Here is a 14846-nt window from a genome sequence, read left to right on the forward strand (position 1 = left end):
GAGAGAGAGAGAGAGAGAGAGAGAGAGAGAGAGAGAGAGAGAGAGAGAATCCAAGACAGAAGCCACAGTATCCTTATGGCCTAATCTCGGAAGTGACATCCAATCACTTTTGTCATTTCTGTTCATTAGAAGGGAGTCACTAGGTCTAGATCATACTCAAGGGGAGGGGATTACACAGGATGAATAACTGGAGGTGTAGGGATCACCAGGGGCTGAGAGGCTTTTACCATCAACTGTAGCCTCAGGGTCTAAGCATAATGTCTGGTATAGTGCATAGTAGGTACTCAGTAAATTCTTGTTTAACGAGCATTGTGTCCAGAAAGTACTCAGTAATATGCTTGTTGCCAGAGGTTTTAGCGTTGTTTTCCAAGCAGAAAAGGGATTATTTACCTTATACAGCTTTTAAAATCCATGCTATTATTCATGGCTTCTCTACTGTATTGTATTATTTAGGTAGTTGGTATAAGCCTAATAGAAAGATAAATATTAAATTTCTTCTGTGGGATAAGAAGACTTGTTGATGGTGCCTTCTGGGGCTTAAAGTGAGAAACTGAGTGAATATATTAGTTTGGAACTGTGATGTGTTCCTGCCCATTAATACCTGTTTTGCTCATTCTTCTTACATAAAATTTTTATTATCTAGAGAGATTGTGCTCTTGTAAGGCCATTGCTCTCTTCTGGTATCTTTGGCTTCTCTAGGGTAAGAAACACACTGAATTATGTTGACCATATTTGTTCCAAGATGTAGTAATTCTAAATTCACTAACTTTGTCCATGGACAATTGCAACCATTTTCTAAATAAATGTACGATGCTTAATTAATTTATTTACCACATAGAATGGCTTTAGAATATCTTCATATATCTCTCTACTGTACTATAGTACTATATTAGGTCTTTTGAAGGAAATTATAGCTAGCCTTCACTTTTAGTGATGGTATAATAGCATTGTTTTTAAACTTGTTTCCAGAGCTATGTATATTGGTCATATGTTAGTATGAGTCAACCTTTAAAATTGTTTTTATGACACTCAGTTGGACCTATGACAACAAAGTTATGGTAATTTCAACGAAACGTGGGAATGGAGCAGGAGATACCTTTACAGAATTAGGAATAGGCCTGGGCTAGCTATCTGGTCAATAAAGGGGTGATCTAACAGCAGTGTAAGCCTGTAAAAGGCGAGTTTCTAAGTAAGTTAAGGAGAAAGAGGCTGGAGTATTCCAGAGTCCAAATGCATTGATTTTACTATTTTGCATAGGATTTTTCAAGTGTGGATGACATCTATGGATGTCACAGATGGAGATTTTTCCCAACAGTGTTCTTGTGAGGTTGGGGCCATGTCTCAAGTTTCCTCTCAGTGCCCTAAGGTGGAGTGAGATGATTAAAGGACACAGATTCTGATGTCAGACCAATCTGGGTTTGTTCTGCCCTGTTATTCTCTGTGGTAAGTGAAGGAAATAATTTCTATACCTTAGGATTGTTATAAAGATTTTGTGGGAACGGTGCCTGGGTGGCTCAGTCGATTAAGCTTCTGACTTGGGCTCAGGTCATGATCTCTTCGTTGGTGAGTTCGAGCGCCACATCAGGCTGCACTGACAGCATGGAGCCTGCTCGAGATTCTCTTTCTTCCCCTCTCTTGGTCCTTCCCTGACTCGTGCTTTCTCTCTCTCTCAAAATAAGTAAGTAAGTAAGTAAGTAAATAAATAAATAAATAAACTTAAAAAAAAAAGATTTTGTGGGAAAGTACATGTAAAACAAATGCCTGACATATATGTTGAGTGTTCAATATCTTTAGCTCTCTTTCTTCAGCTGAAATTTATCAGAACACTGAATATGGAAACATATTATCCCAGTGATTTTGCTGGGTTTCACACATACTCCTCTTGCTCTCATTGTGTAACAGCAAACCTTGCCCCTCGGGTATTTAGTCAGTTATCTCCACCAATATGGTGATTCCTTTCTTTACCTGTTTTCACAAAGTCCTCATGGTAGTCAAAGCTTCAACTTCGGTGGAACCCATACTGCATTTCTGGAAGCAAGTGTCCAGACGAGAATAAAGTTGAGGGGACAGAAAACACAAATTCTGCAAATTGGTCACAGGAATAATGGTGAGAGAGGCCAGTCCTACTGGCACCCTGTTTCTCAGATTCCAGGTGTGGACAGCTATAACCTATATAGATCAATACACATAACTACATCTGGAAGGAGAGTCCCCCAACCTCACACCATGTCTTTCTGGAACTGGCAGCTTAGCAGAGCCTTTAATAAACTATTCCATTGTTCTATTTGTCTGTGGACATATGCCTGCTTGTGTATCTCCTTCACTTTAAGAGATTGCTTTGGATCTTATGCCAGTAAATTGGGAATTCTGTCAGCTCTCAGACGGATTGTTTTATCTTGGCCATAGCTCCAGAACACCCCATGGTGAACTGAGGAATAGGGTGCACCTGTGTGCATTACTTACCACAGCAATGACTGCAGTCAAAGCTGGGTCAAGAGAGTGTGAGGCAGGACATGGGAAGTATGGAATATATACTATATGCTGTTTTGTAACTTGCATGTTTCTTTGAATAAATTTGTTCATGGGTTATTTTATTGTTTTTATTTTGTTAATCTGATTTTTATTTATTCTACTCATTTTCTTTTTTTTCTGATTTATTAACCACTGGTTTTATGTTTGTTATATTGCTTTCTCATGGATTTATTTTGCTTGCCTTTTCTAATTTCTTGAATGTAATACTTAGATTTTTTTAATTAGAAATATAAATATTTGAGACCATAGGTTTTCTTCATTGGCTATAATACAGTGTTTTTATTATTATTTTCTTAAAAAGATAATCTGCAATTTTGGTTTTCATTTCCTCTTTGACCCAAGAGTTGTTTAACAGAGAGGCTTTTTCTTAACCTTTTATTTTGAAGTAGTATGTAGTTTTCAAAGAAGTTATGAGAATAGCCAAAGAACTATCCTATATCCTTACCTGGTTTTACCAAATGTTAACATTTTACCACATTTGCTTTGTCATTGTCTCTGTCTCTTCAAGTGTGTGCAATACATGCACTATTCCTTTTTCCTGAATCAACTAAAAGTGAGTTACAGGCAAGATGTGCCATTTTCCTTATATATTTTAGTATGCAGTTTCTAAAAAAAAATCACAATACAACCTAGGTAATCACAATATAACCATCTTTATAAGAAAATTAACATTGACACAACTTTATCATCTAATCCAGAGACCTTATTTAAATTTTGCTAATTGGCCCAATGGATGCCCTTTCTAACAATGGATTCAGGACTCAATTCAGGATCATATGTTGCTTTTTAGTTGTCTCTTCATTTTTATTCAGTCTAGAATAGTCCTAAACATTTTCTTGTCTTTTACGATCTTGACATTTTAGGAGAATACAGGTCAGTTTTTGTTGTTATTGTTGTTTTTGTTGGATGTCCCTCAATTTTGGAGTCTGCTGTTTCCTCATTATGCAATTCCATTTATGTATTTTCAGCAGAAATATTATACAGGTGCTTTGTTTTGCTCAGTGTATCACATCAGAAGCCATACAATATCAATTTTCCCCATTGTTGGTAATGCTAAATTGAATCACTTGGTTAAGGTTTCTTTATTGTAAAGGTTTAGTTTTCTTTACAGTGAAGTACCTATTTTTAATCCCTTTTTAATTAGTAAGTACTTTGTGGGGAGATGTGTTGAGATTATGTAAATGTCATGTTTCTCATCAAACTCTCCTATTAGTTTTAGCATCTGTTGTTGATGTTTGCATGATTTAATTATTACTGCCATGGCTGCAGTTTTTAATTCCATCATTCTTTTCATATTTATTCTAAATAACTGTATTATTATAAATTGCTCTTCCTTTTTCTCTCTCCTCCTTCTTCCCTTTTTCCCCTTCCTTCCTTTCTATCAGGCACTACACGTGGATTATTATCTTATTCAACAATTAAAACCCATTGCTATCATTTATTTTGATGCTCAAATTGATGCAGTTTTGGCTAGTCAGAACTTACAGCTGTTCTGTATCCTTTTGACAAAAACTCATCATTTTTTAAAAATCAATTTTATTTCTTGGCATAGTATTTGGAAGATGGATCCAGAAGCCTGACCTGACTCAGGCTTAGTCCCTTTGGTAAAACTCTAATTGGTATTTGGAAAGACCATGGGGTGGTGGGGTGGGGGGGAAACTTTATGTCTGGTTGTCTCTATTTTTGTAATGGGAGTAATCTGTATCTCGCAATTCACTGAGTTCACAAAATAATGGTATAGTGCCTAATAAAAACGTAGGATATGAAATAATGAATTAGTTCCATATTAATCTCTGAAGGTGACTAATGACTACTTTTTAGTATCATTATGAATTGATGGATTCAAATATATTTGGCTGATTTCAGTCCATTGCTATTATTATCTTTAGTGAAGCTCAAATTGTCCATCTTTGGCAGATGGGAGCCTCTTTAAGTTGGTTCTTGAGTCCTCCTGACATAACCCTAATAATCTTTCATAGCTTCCTCCTCTCTAGCATGACAAAATACTCCAGATTTATTTTATGTATTTCCTCCCTAGTCCCGGAATCAACTCTTTTTCTGAGATGGTATCTATCTCTCAACCTTTTAAAAAATCATCACCCCCCAAGAGAAAATTAAAGTTAAATTAATGTATTCTTAATTAAAGAAATAAAATATTAAGAGATGAGATTTTTTTTAGGTAGAGTTGAGCTTTGGAAGACCACAAACCACTGTATTAAAAGAGTTTTTTCATCCCCCAACAAATCAAATTTCTCTTCCTTGGTGGTGAGGGAGGTGATACCACCCTATTGAGGGCCTGCTCTAAAAATCCCTGGTTTATTTTAGTGGAAATGATCTTTCAAGACCACAAGCTGAGCACTATGGATACCTCAGTATTACTGGGTTTTTAACTTAGCTTCTTTTCTACTATGCCTTCATCTCCTTTCTTCCAAGCTGAACATCCTGTAATTATCTCCTTGCTTTATTCCACATTGTACCACAACACATTCATAATAGCAGTGCTAATGCTATTACCAACAATGATTACTCCAAACGGTTAAAAATGTGCTCTGCATATGCTCTTCTTTCTCTCTCTCTCCCTTCCCTCCTTTTAAAATGATTCTACTATCTGTGTCGTCTGAGCTTAGAGTCATCAGGTAGAATACTCTCTCCTTTTAATCGTCATTTAGTTGTAGTTCTACATGAAACTATTTAATGCTTAAATAAAATTTATTTAGTGTCTTATGGTAATCTTTCTCTGGCTATACAGGTTGTTTGAAGCTTGTTCTCTAGTGGATCCTCAGGAGGGCTCATGGGAACACAGTCGCTAACTTTTTGCACATTGATATCAATTGTTCTTTATATTTGAAAGTCAGTTTGGGCTGGGTAAAATCCTTGGCTTCCATTTTCTTTCTTAGAATGTCTTTTTTTTTCTTCAATGTTTATTTATTTTTTGGGGGACAGAGAGAGACAGAGCATGAACGGGGGAGGGGCAGAGAGAGAGGGAGACACAGAATCAGAAACAGGCTCCAGGCTCTGAGCCATCAGCCCAGAGCCTGACGCGGGGCTCGAACTCACGGACCGCGAGATCGTGACCTGGCTGAAGCCGGCCGCTCAACCGACTGCACCACCCAGGCGCCCCTAGAATGTCTTAACTATATATGTTAACAGCATTTTCTTTGTAGCATAAAACAGTGCCAAAAGACAATTAATTTGATGAATATCTAGTTTCCTTTTCTTTATAAGTCCCTTGCTCAGTTTTTAAAAAGTGCTCGAAGGGCATTTCTCTTTTTCTTCAAAGTCCAACCATTTTGCTAGCATATGTCTTGGTATTGATAATTATGAATCTCGATATGTAGTTTCAGAGAGTCTAAGGGAAGTTTTATTGAGTTTTCAATTTTTGGCAAATGTTCTCAAACCTTGCTTAGGTATTCTTTTTTTCAGAGGCTCCTGTTATCAGTATTGGGTCTCTTTGTTTATGTTTAGTATTTGTCACTGTCTCTTAAATCCTTTTTAACTTTGTCTGTTCCTTTTTGATTTATGTCTTCCATTCCTTTCTAATTTTTAACATATTTCTTTTCACCTTATAATTCTGTTCAGGCATTATGTATTATGTTTATTTGCTTTTTTGCTCCTCCTGTGTTCCTCATTACTGAAATGGTTTTTGCTCCTTCTGTTTATTCCTCATTACTGAAATGGTTTTTTAAAACTTATTTTTATTTCTTGTATGAGCCCTGTCACTTTATTTCTGAGGGTTTTTTTTTATGATTCTGATATTGTTTTTTCATGTCTTATACCATTTCTTAATGTCTATTTGCTCATTTTGAAGTAGTTTTGGTCTGATATATGGGCACATCCTTTTGGCATGCTTTCATTACTGGTACTGTTTTTCTGCTCCTTTATTCTCTTTTTTCCTTTTCATAAGGTATAAGATTTGACCTCAATCCTCATCTTTCCAAATTTTAGGAGAAACCAGTTTTTCTCAACTTTTAGAAGGAGATGACTCAGGAAATATTTCTAGCTTCTAGTTTCTTTTTCTGTTGTTTTTAGGTAGTATTAAGTAATATGGTGACTTCCTCCCTGAGGTTTCCTGGTTTCTTCCCATAAGCTTTTTCTCCTCCTTTGTCTCAGTTGTCACTATCCTGCTTAACTTGATCTCCTCCCTGTGTGGTCTCTGTCTTGGAAGAGAGCCCCAGCTGATCACTTCTGGAAGTTCATAGACTACTTGGGTCTCTTCAAAGTTTACTAGATACTTCATCCTCTCACCTGTTTTTAGCTTTAGAAACTGCCAGTTTCAGCTTCTGTTCTTAAGCTGGTCTGCAGTGCCTTCCAATGAATATTTATTGGTTTTCTGGGTGCTCCCCCACTCTTCAGGTTCATCATCTACTCTATTATTACGTTTTACTTCTTCTCACTCAGTTGCTGATTAAAGAGATTTTAAAGACAAAAGGAAAAAGACTTTTTAAGAGGGCAAAAATTAATTCTTGTTGGGAGTGGGGTTCATTTCTGTATACATAGAAGGTTATCACTTAAAATTTTTCAAAGCATGGCCTAATTATATTTGTTTTAACAAAATTAGCTCATCAAAAATATAAGAGTTTTCCCTTATTCGATTTTGAAAGAAAAATGTGTTTTTAAAATGTAAAGGCCAATTTTCCATTTTCTTTTTATTCTTTTGTTTTTTGTTTGTTTTGTTTGGGGTGGGGGCATGGAGGGAGAGAGAGAGAATCTCAAGCAGAATCCCATCACGTGGGCTAGATCCCACGACCTGAGATCATGACCTGAGCTGAAATCAAGAGCTAGACACTCAAATGACTGAGCCACCCAGGTGCTCCTCTTTTCATTCTTTTTGGAGAAATATGTCTTGCTAGCTGAATTTATAAAGTTAATTACTTTATCCTTATTTCAGCAGTTGATCATTTGAGCAAGGATTTTAAACTGGACATATAAATACTTTTCATGGTTTATTTGTCCTTCCATTCTTTAATGATGCTTAATTTCCAGTTAGATTATTCTCATATTATATTGTTTCTCATATTATTAAGCCAAGAAGGTTATGAAGGTATATTTATTAACTGGAACTGAAAGAATATATGTGCTCCAAGGACCAAAATCTTCAAGGAGAATTATGAAAACTGCTGAATGACCCAAAAAGCATCATAGATTTAGGAAAGAAGACTACACTGTAGAGAAGAATAGGGGAAGAGATAAGAGAGGAAGAAAGAAGGAAAAAAAATGGGAGGTGAAATTGTGGATGTAATTTTAGATCAGGTTATCACTGTTGCACTAAACCAGAATGCCATTGGTATACTTCCATATTTCTCTTCCACAATAAAGTAACACACACACACACACACACACGGAATGAAATCACCCTTAGAAATATGAACTTAAGGTTTCTCCATGTCTTTGCATGGTTGGATAGCTCTTTTCTTTCTAGCACTGAATAATATTACATTGTCTGTATGTACCATAGTTTCCATTTACCTGCTAAAAAAAATCTTGGTTGCTTTCAACTTTTGGCAATTATAAATAGAACTTCAATAAATATCCATGTGTAGGTTTTTATGTGGACAGAAGTTTTCAACTCCTTTGGGTAAATACCGAGAAGCACAATTGTTGGATCTTGTGGTAAAAGTGTGTTTAATTTTGTAAGAAATTGCCAAACTTTCTTTCAAAGTGGCTGTACCCTTTTTCATTCCCGCCAGCAATGAATGAGAGTTCCTATTGCTCTACATCCCTGCCAGCATTTGGTGTTGTCAGTGTTCCAGATTTTGGCCATTCTAATAGGTGTATAGTAGTATCTCATTGTTGCTTTAATTATTTTTCCCCTGATGATATATGATGTGGAGCATTTCTTTGTAAGCTTATTTGCCATTTATATATCTTCTTTGGTGAGGTATCTGTTAAAGTTTTTGGCCATTTTTTAAACAAGTTGTATGTTTTCTTATTCTCATATTCTTCCTCTTCTTGAAAGAATAAAATCCAAAAGGCATATTGCTATGTAGTGTTTTAATTGTTAGCATTTGTCCTCTCAAAATACATTGGGAGTCAAAGATAACTTTATTTTAGTCAACATGCCCTAACAAGAAGAAAGTTTTTATTTATGTAACTTCCTTTCCAAAGAAAGTTGAGAAGTTAAACCAATGAATCAGTCCCAGGTAGAAATAAGGGGATGAGAGAAAACCTCCTCTTTGTGATGTGTAGCCTGGAGGAAGTATGATCAGAGCAGTAGGCCTGCTCTGTTGGAGAGGGGTCTGGTGGCACTGGGGATGGGAACTGGTAGATACCAAAAAAGGTTCAGCTCTGTCACATGCCTGGACTACTGTGTTTGTGCCTCTTTCCATCCTATTTGGGTAATTCCTCTGGCCCTTCATGAACATATGTCTGTAGGAAGTGGCATCCATGGAAAACCCAGGAGAGAATCTACCCTTGAAAGGAATTTGAGGACTTTATGAGAAAACCATTAACAAAAATCAGATTACTTCTTATAAAATTTCTGTGAAGTCTGTAGGAGATGACTATTATCTAAATAACCACAAATGGATAAAATATTCAGTTAGTTCTAGCTGTTTCTGCTTTAGTTCCAGCTGTTTGGTTTTTTGTTGTTGTTGTTGTTTTGTTTTTTTGTTTTACATACTGTGCTACTGCTTCATTGCCACGTTAGAGAAATAGAGAAATCTGGATCTTAACAATTTTCTCTTATTTCCTAATGTCCATTTTTGCAAAAAGGCATAAAAATCTTTGGGTAAAAACTGAGACCCAATCACAATGTAGAGATTATTTACACCTATCTAGAAGAAAAATATTAGCACATACCTGGAGAATGAGAACTCCTTATCATGTAATTTCTCATTTTCCCTGGGAGTAAGTACCTTGAGGAATGTACATTACTTAAGGAATGCATTCTGGTTACTGATTTTGTGTTCAACAAATGTTGGGCCTTCCTACTGGAGTGTGATTTCAGTTTTTCTGACTAGATAAGACAGCTATTCTGCTTATCATAGAGCAGACTCTGCTTATGTTCCAAGATCTGTGATTTGATGACTTGGCCAGCCTTGTACCATTCTGATGTTGCTAACTAGCTAGTTGCTTCACACAGTTATCATATTTTATAATGTGAAACTTGCACTGTCACAGGCCTGCCACTTATAGACTTTAAGAAGTCTATAATTCAGTGGTTTCCTTAAAATTTCTGGTGGTGTCTTTCAAAATATTCACATGTTTAAGCCTCACTGAATCAGAATCTCCTGTTAGTCGAACCCAGAAACCCATTGATCTTGTCCCTCGCTTCTCTTTCAGAAATGATACCACCCAAATCATCTTGCAAACCACATGGAAAATTGGTAAGTGTGGGAGCACTGTAGTTTTATTTCTCATTTAATCAGACTGTAAATATGTAAGCAGAGAATTGTGAAAGGAGAAAATGGCCTCAAAAGAAAGACAGTTTGCTTTTAAACGTTCTCTATTTCACAACCTGTTTCTATTTGAAGCAGAAGTTCTTGAAATACTCTGAAGCTCTGCGAAGTCTTTCATGCCCAGTTGGAATAGAAGCTCCTGCCCTCATTTGTACTGTTAACATGCTATCACTCTCAGTAGGATAGAATACGGGCTGACTCTTGTGTTTGCCATGTTTAGGGGATGTTTTTGTAATGTTTAGTTTTTACCACCTATGTTGACGTTTCTGGTGTCAAGAGATTGCTATTTTCTTTTTAACTTTCATTGGATAAGAATTTGGTAAAATAAAGTACAGAGTGAAGATAAAGACGTTGCTAGGGCTTATTTTCAGAGAGGAAGGCTTTTTACACAGCAGAATGATCTTTAACTTTAAAAATTAAAGTTTCTTGGGGTGTCTTGGTGGCTCAGTCACTTAAGCATCCAAATCTTGATCTCAGCTCAGCTCTTGATCTCAGTCATGAGTTTAAGTCCTGTGTTGGGCTCCATGCTGGACATGAAGCCTACTTAAAAACAAACAAACAAATAAATAAATAAAATTAAAGTTTTTTATAATATAGACAAATTGTTAACCATGACATGGATTTTTTTTCCCTTTAAGTGAATAATCGAGTCAAAGAAGTGTTACTTTGATTAGTTTCACCTATTTGAATTCCATACATGGAATTATTCTTGGTACTTCTGTAACTTCCTCCTACTATTCAGTGATATGTTTTTGTGGTTTTTCTCTATGCTCTTACAGAGCTCACTCATTTCTACTTCTGTGGATATTGTAGGGCATGCATATTCAAGTTTCTTTATTTGTTCTATTGTTGATGATATTTAGATTATTTTCAGTTTTCTTTTGTTACAGTTTTGCTGTGAATATGCTTTTAAGAAATCTTATTGATATATAATTTATATCACTTAGAGTTCACTCATTTAAAATGCACACACAGTTTAATGTTTTTTATTGTACTTAAAAAATTGTGTAATATCACAAAATCTAATTTTAGAACATTTCATCATGCCAAGAATAAATCCTATAACCCATTAATAATCACTCCCCTCCCCCACCTCACATTTTCCCTCAGCTTCTGAAAACCACTAATCTACTTTTATCTCTATAGGTTTGCCTATTCTGGACATTTTATATAAATGGAATCATATAATATGTGGCCTTTTGCTTGACTTTCTTCATTAACACAATGTTTTTGAGGTTCATCCTTACTGTGTGTGTCAGTACTTTATTCTTTTTTATTGCCAAATAGTATTCCAATGTATGGATAGGGCACATTTTGTTTATCCTTTCATCAGTTGATGGACATTTGGGTTGTTTCCACTATTCATATATTTTTTATACATCAGTTTTTATAAGTTTCATATGTAGAAATTGCTGGGTTATATAGTAACTCTATGTATAATATTTTGAGTTACTGCCAACTGTTTCCCATAGTGGCAGTATTACTTTATATCCTCACTGGCAATGTGTGAGAGTTTCAATTTTTCCACATCCTCACCAACACTTGTAACTGCATGTCTTCTTGATAATAGTCATCTTAATGGTGTGAACTGATACCTCATTGTGGTTTTGATTTGCATTTCCCTCGTAACTAATGATGCTGAGTATCTTTCCATGTACTTACTGGCTATCCATATACCTTCTTTGGAGAATGAAGGTATTTTCAATCTTTTTTTCCCCACTTTAAAACTTGAGTATTTGCCTTTTTACTGTTGAATTGAGAGAGTTATTTTTACCCCAGTTTTATTAAGAAATAATTGATATACACCACTGTATATTAAGAAATAATTGATATACATTACTGTATAAGTTTAAGGTGTACAGCTCAATGATGGTTTGATTTTGACCTTTGGACCATGGGGAACCAATCCCCACGCAGATGAAAACCCAAGTATAACTTTTGACTTTCACCGTAAGTAACTACTAATAGCCTACTGTTGACTGGAAGCCTTACTGATAACATAAGCAGTAGATTAACACATATTTTGTATATTACATGTAATCTATACTGTATTCTTAAAGTACTAGAGAAAAGAAAACGTCATTAAAATCATAAGAGAAAATACATTTATAGTACTGTACTGTATTTATCAAAAAAAAAAAAAATACACATATAAGTGGACCAGTGCAGTTCAAACCCATGTTGTCAATTCCTTCGGGGGGTTGGGTGATAATCTACCAGGAAGGGGGCACAGTAGCACTGATGAAGATAAATCAACTGTACTGACAGTCTGGTGAAGTGTGGGGAAAACTGACAAGTAAGGTATGCTCTGAATTAATACAATAGAGATGCAAGAGGGAGAACATAACTCAAAACAAAAATATTCCTAATTGATAAAAAACATGGGGCACCTGGGTGGCTCAGTGGGTTAAGTGTCTGACTCTTGACTTTGCCTCAGGTCATGATCCTCATGTTTCCTGACATCGAGCCCCAGATCTGGCTCTGCCCTGACAGTGTGGAGCCTGCTTGGAATTCTCTCTCCCTCACCCTCTACCCCTCTCCTGCTAATGATCTCAATCTCTCTCTCTCTCTCTCTCTCTCTTTCTCTCTCTCTCTCTCTCTCAAAATAAATAAACTTAAAAAGCTAACACCAAGAGTCATTCTTTCTTACATATCACCCATCAGATTTATCACTGAGTCTTATGTAATGTACCTTCAAATATATCTTAAATATGTCTGCTTCTCTCCATTTATAGAGCCCTACACTAATCCTAGCTGTCATTTCAACACTACATGTCTCTTGGTGTCTGCTTTGCTTACTTCTAATCCATTCTCCATGTAGTGGAAAGACCTTTTAGAAACATAAATTGAGTCATGCCATTTTTCCATTAAAAACCTTTCAATGTTTTCTTGTTGCTCTTTTATAAAAATCCTCAAAACAGTGAGGTGACTGACATGTTCAGTGAATATGTGTATTTAGAAAGAGCCAGTATAGAAATAATATAGAAATGTAAAAATGAGTATGCCAAGTAAAAAGTGAGTGAAATAGAAATTTAGCTTCATTTCTGATGTCAACTAGTTATACACCCCAGCTTACCTTTTTTAGAAGGACTAAAATATTTAGGGTCTGTTCAGTTACAAAATTTTAAGGAATTGTGTTTTATATTTTTTAAAAATTTTAATTTTAATTCCAGGATAGTTAACATACAGTATTTTATTAGTTTCAGGTATACAATGTAGTGATTCAACAATTCTATAGATTTTTTCAGTGTTCATCATAAGTGTACTCTTTAATCCCCATCACCTATTTCACCCATCTCTTCTCCCACCTCCCCTCTGGTAACCATCAGTTTGTTCTCTATATTTGAGTCAGTATTTTAGTTTGTCTCTCTTTTAATTTGTTTGTTTTGTTTCTTAAATTCCCCATATGACTGAAATGATATGGTATTTGTCTTTCTCTGATTGACTTATTTCACTTAGCATTTTACCCTCTATATCCATTCATATTGTTGCTAATCACAAGATTTCATTCTTTTTTATGGATGGGTAATATTCCATTGTGTGTGTGTAGATATATATATCACATCTTTTTTTATTAAAAATTTTTTTATTAGAGAGAGAGCAGGGGAGAGGGGCAGAGAGAGAGAGAGAGAGAGAGAGAGAGAGAGAGAGAGAATCTCAAATAGGCTCCAAGATCAGCGCAGAGCCTGACATGGGGCTCAATCCCACAACCCTGGGATCATGACCTGAGCCAAAATCAAGAGTTTGATGTTCAACTGAGCATCAACAGGTGCCTAATATCAGGTATTTTTTATACATTCATCTATTGATGGACACTTGGGCTCCTTCCATAATTTGGCTATTGTAAATATTGCTGCAATAAACATAGTGGTGCATATATCTTTTTGAATTAGTGTTTTTGTATTCTTTGGGTAAATATCCACTAGTGAAATTGTGTGGTAATTCTATTTTTAATTTTTTTTTTTTAATTTTTTTTTTCAACGTTTATTTATTTTGGGGACAGGGAGAGACAGAGCATGAACGGGGGAGGGTCAGAGAGAGAGGGAGACAGAGAATCGGAAACAGGCTCCAGGCTCTGAGCCATCAGCCCAGAGCCTGACGCGGGGCTCGAACTCACGGACCTCAAGATCGTGACCTGGCTGAAGTCGGACGCTTAACCGACTGCGCCACCCAGGCGCCCCCTATTTTTAATTTTTTAAGGAACCTCCATACTGTTTTCCACGGTGACTGCACCAGTTTACATTCCCACCAATGGTGCATGAGGATTCCTTTTTCTCCACATCCTTGCCAACAGCTTGTTGTTTCTTGTGTTTTTTATTTTAGCCATTCTGACAGGTGTGAGGTGATATTTCATTGTGGTTTTGATTTTTATTTCCCTGATAATGAGTGATGTTGAGAATCTTTTCATATGTCTGTTGGCCATCTTTATGTCTTCTTTGGAGAAATGCCTGGGTTTTTAAAAATTAGATTATCTGTGGTTTTTTTTTTTTTTTTTTTTTTTTTACTGTTGAGTTGTATAAGTTCTTTATATATTTTGGAGACTAACCCTTTATCAGATATGTCATTTGCAAGTATTTTCTCCCATTGAGTAGGTTGTCTTTTACTTCTGTTGATTGTTTCCTGTGCTTCGCAGAGGTTTTTATTTTGAGGTAGTCCTAATAGTTTATTTTAGCTTTTGTTCCACTAGCCTGAGGACACATATCTAGAAAAATGTTGCTACAACTGATATCTGAGAAATTACTGTCTGTGCTCTCTTTTAGGATTTTTATAGTTTCAGGTCTCACATTTAGGTCTTTAATCCATTTTGAGTTTATTTTTGTGTATGATGTGAGAATGTGGTTGTTTCTTCCTCCCTCCCTTTCTCTCTTTCTTTCTTTCTTTCTTTCTTTCTTTCTTTCTTTCTTTCTTTCTTTCTTT

At 35.8% G+C, this 14846-nt stretch overlaps 1 long non-coding RNA gene across 2 annotated transcripts in view; it reads left to right on the top strand.

Annotated features, from left to right (window-relative positions):
* LOC121012020 (uncharacterized) overlaps positions 1 to 14846 on the top strand; it is a 210832-nt gene that overhangs the window by 46006 nt on the left and 149980 nt on the right. For both annotated transcript variants that reach the window (XR_005781920.1, XR_005781921.1), the window contains exon 5: positions 9814 to 9857. This is a non-coding gene — a long non-coding RNA (uncharacterized LOC121012020). The remainder of the gene's footprint in view (positions 1 to 9813; positions 9858 to 14846) is intronic.

The sequence above is a fragment of the Herpailurus yagouaroundi genome, unplaced genomic scaffold, assembly GCF_014898765.1.
Source record: "Herpailurus yagouaroundi ecotype Mexico unplaced genomic scaffold, PumYag 29, whole genome shotgun sequence".
Lineage (NCBI taxonomy): Eukaryota > Metazoa > Chordata > Mammalia > Carnivora > Felidae > Herpailurus > Herpailurus yagouaroundi.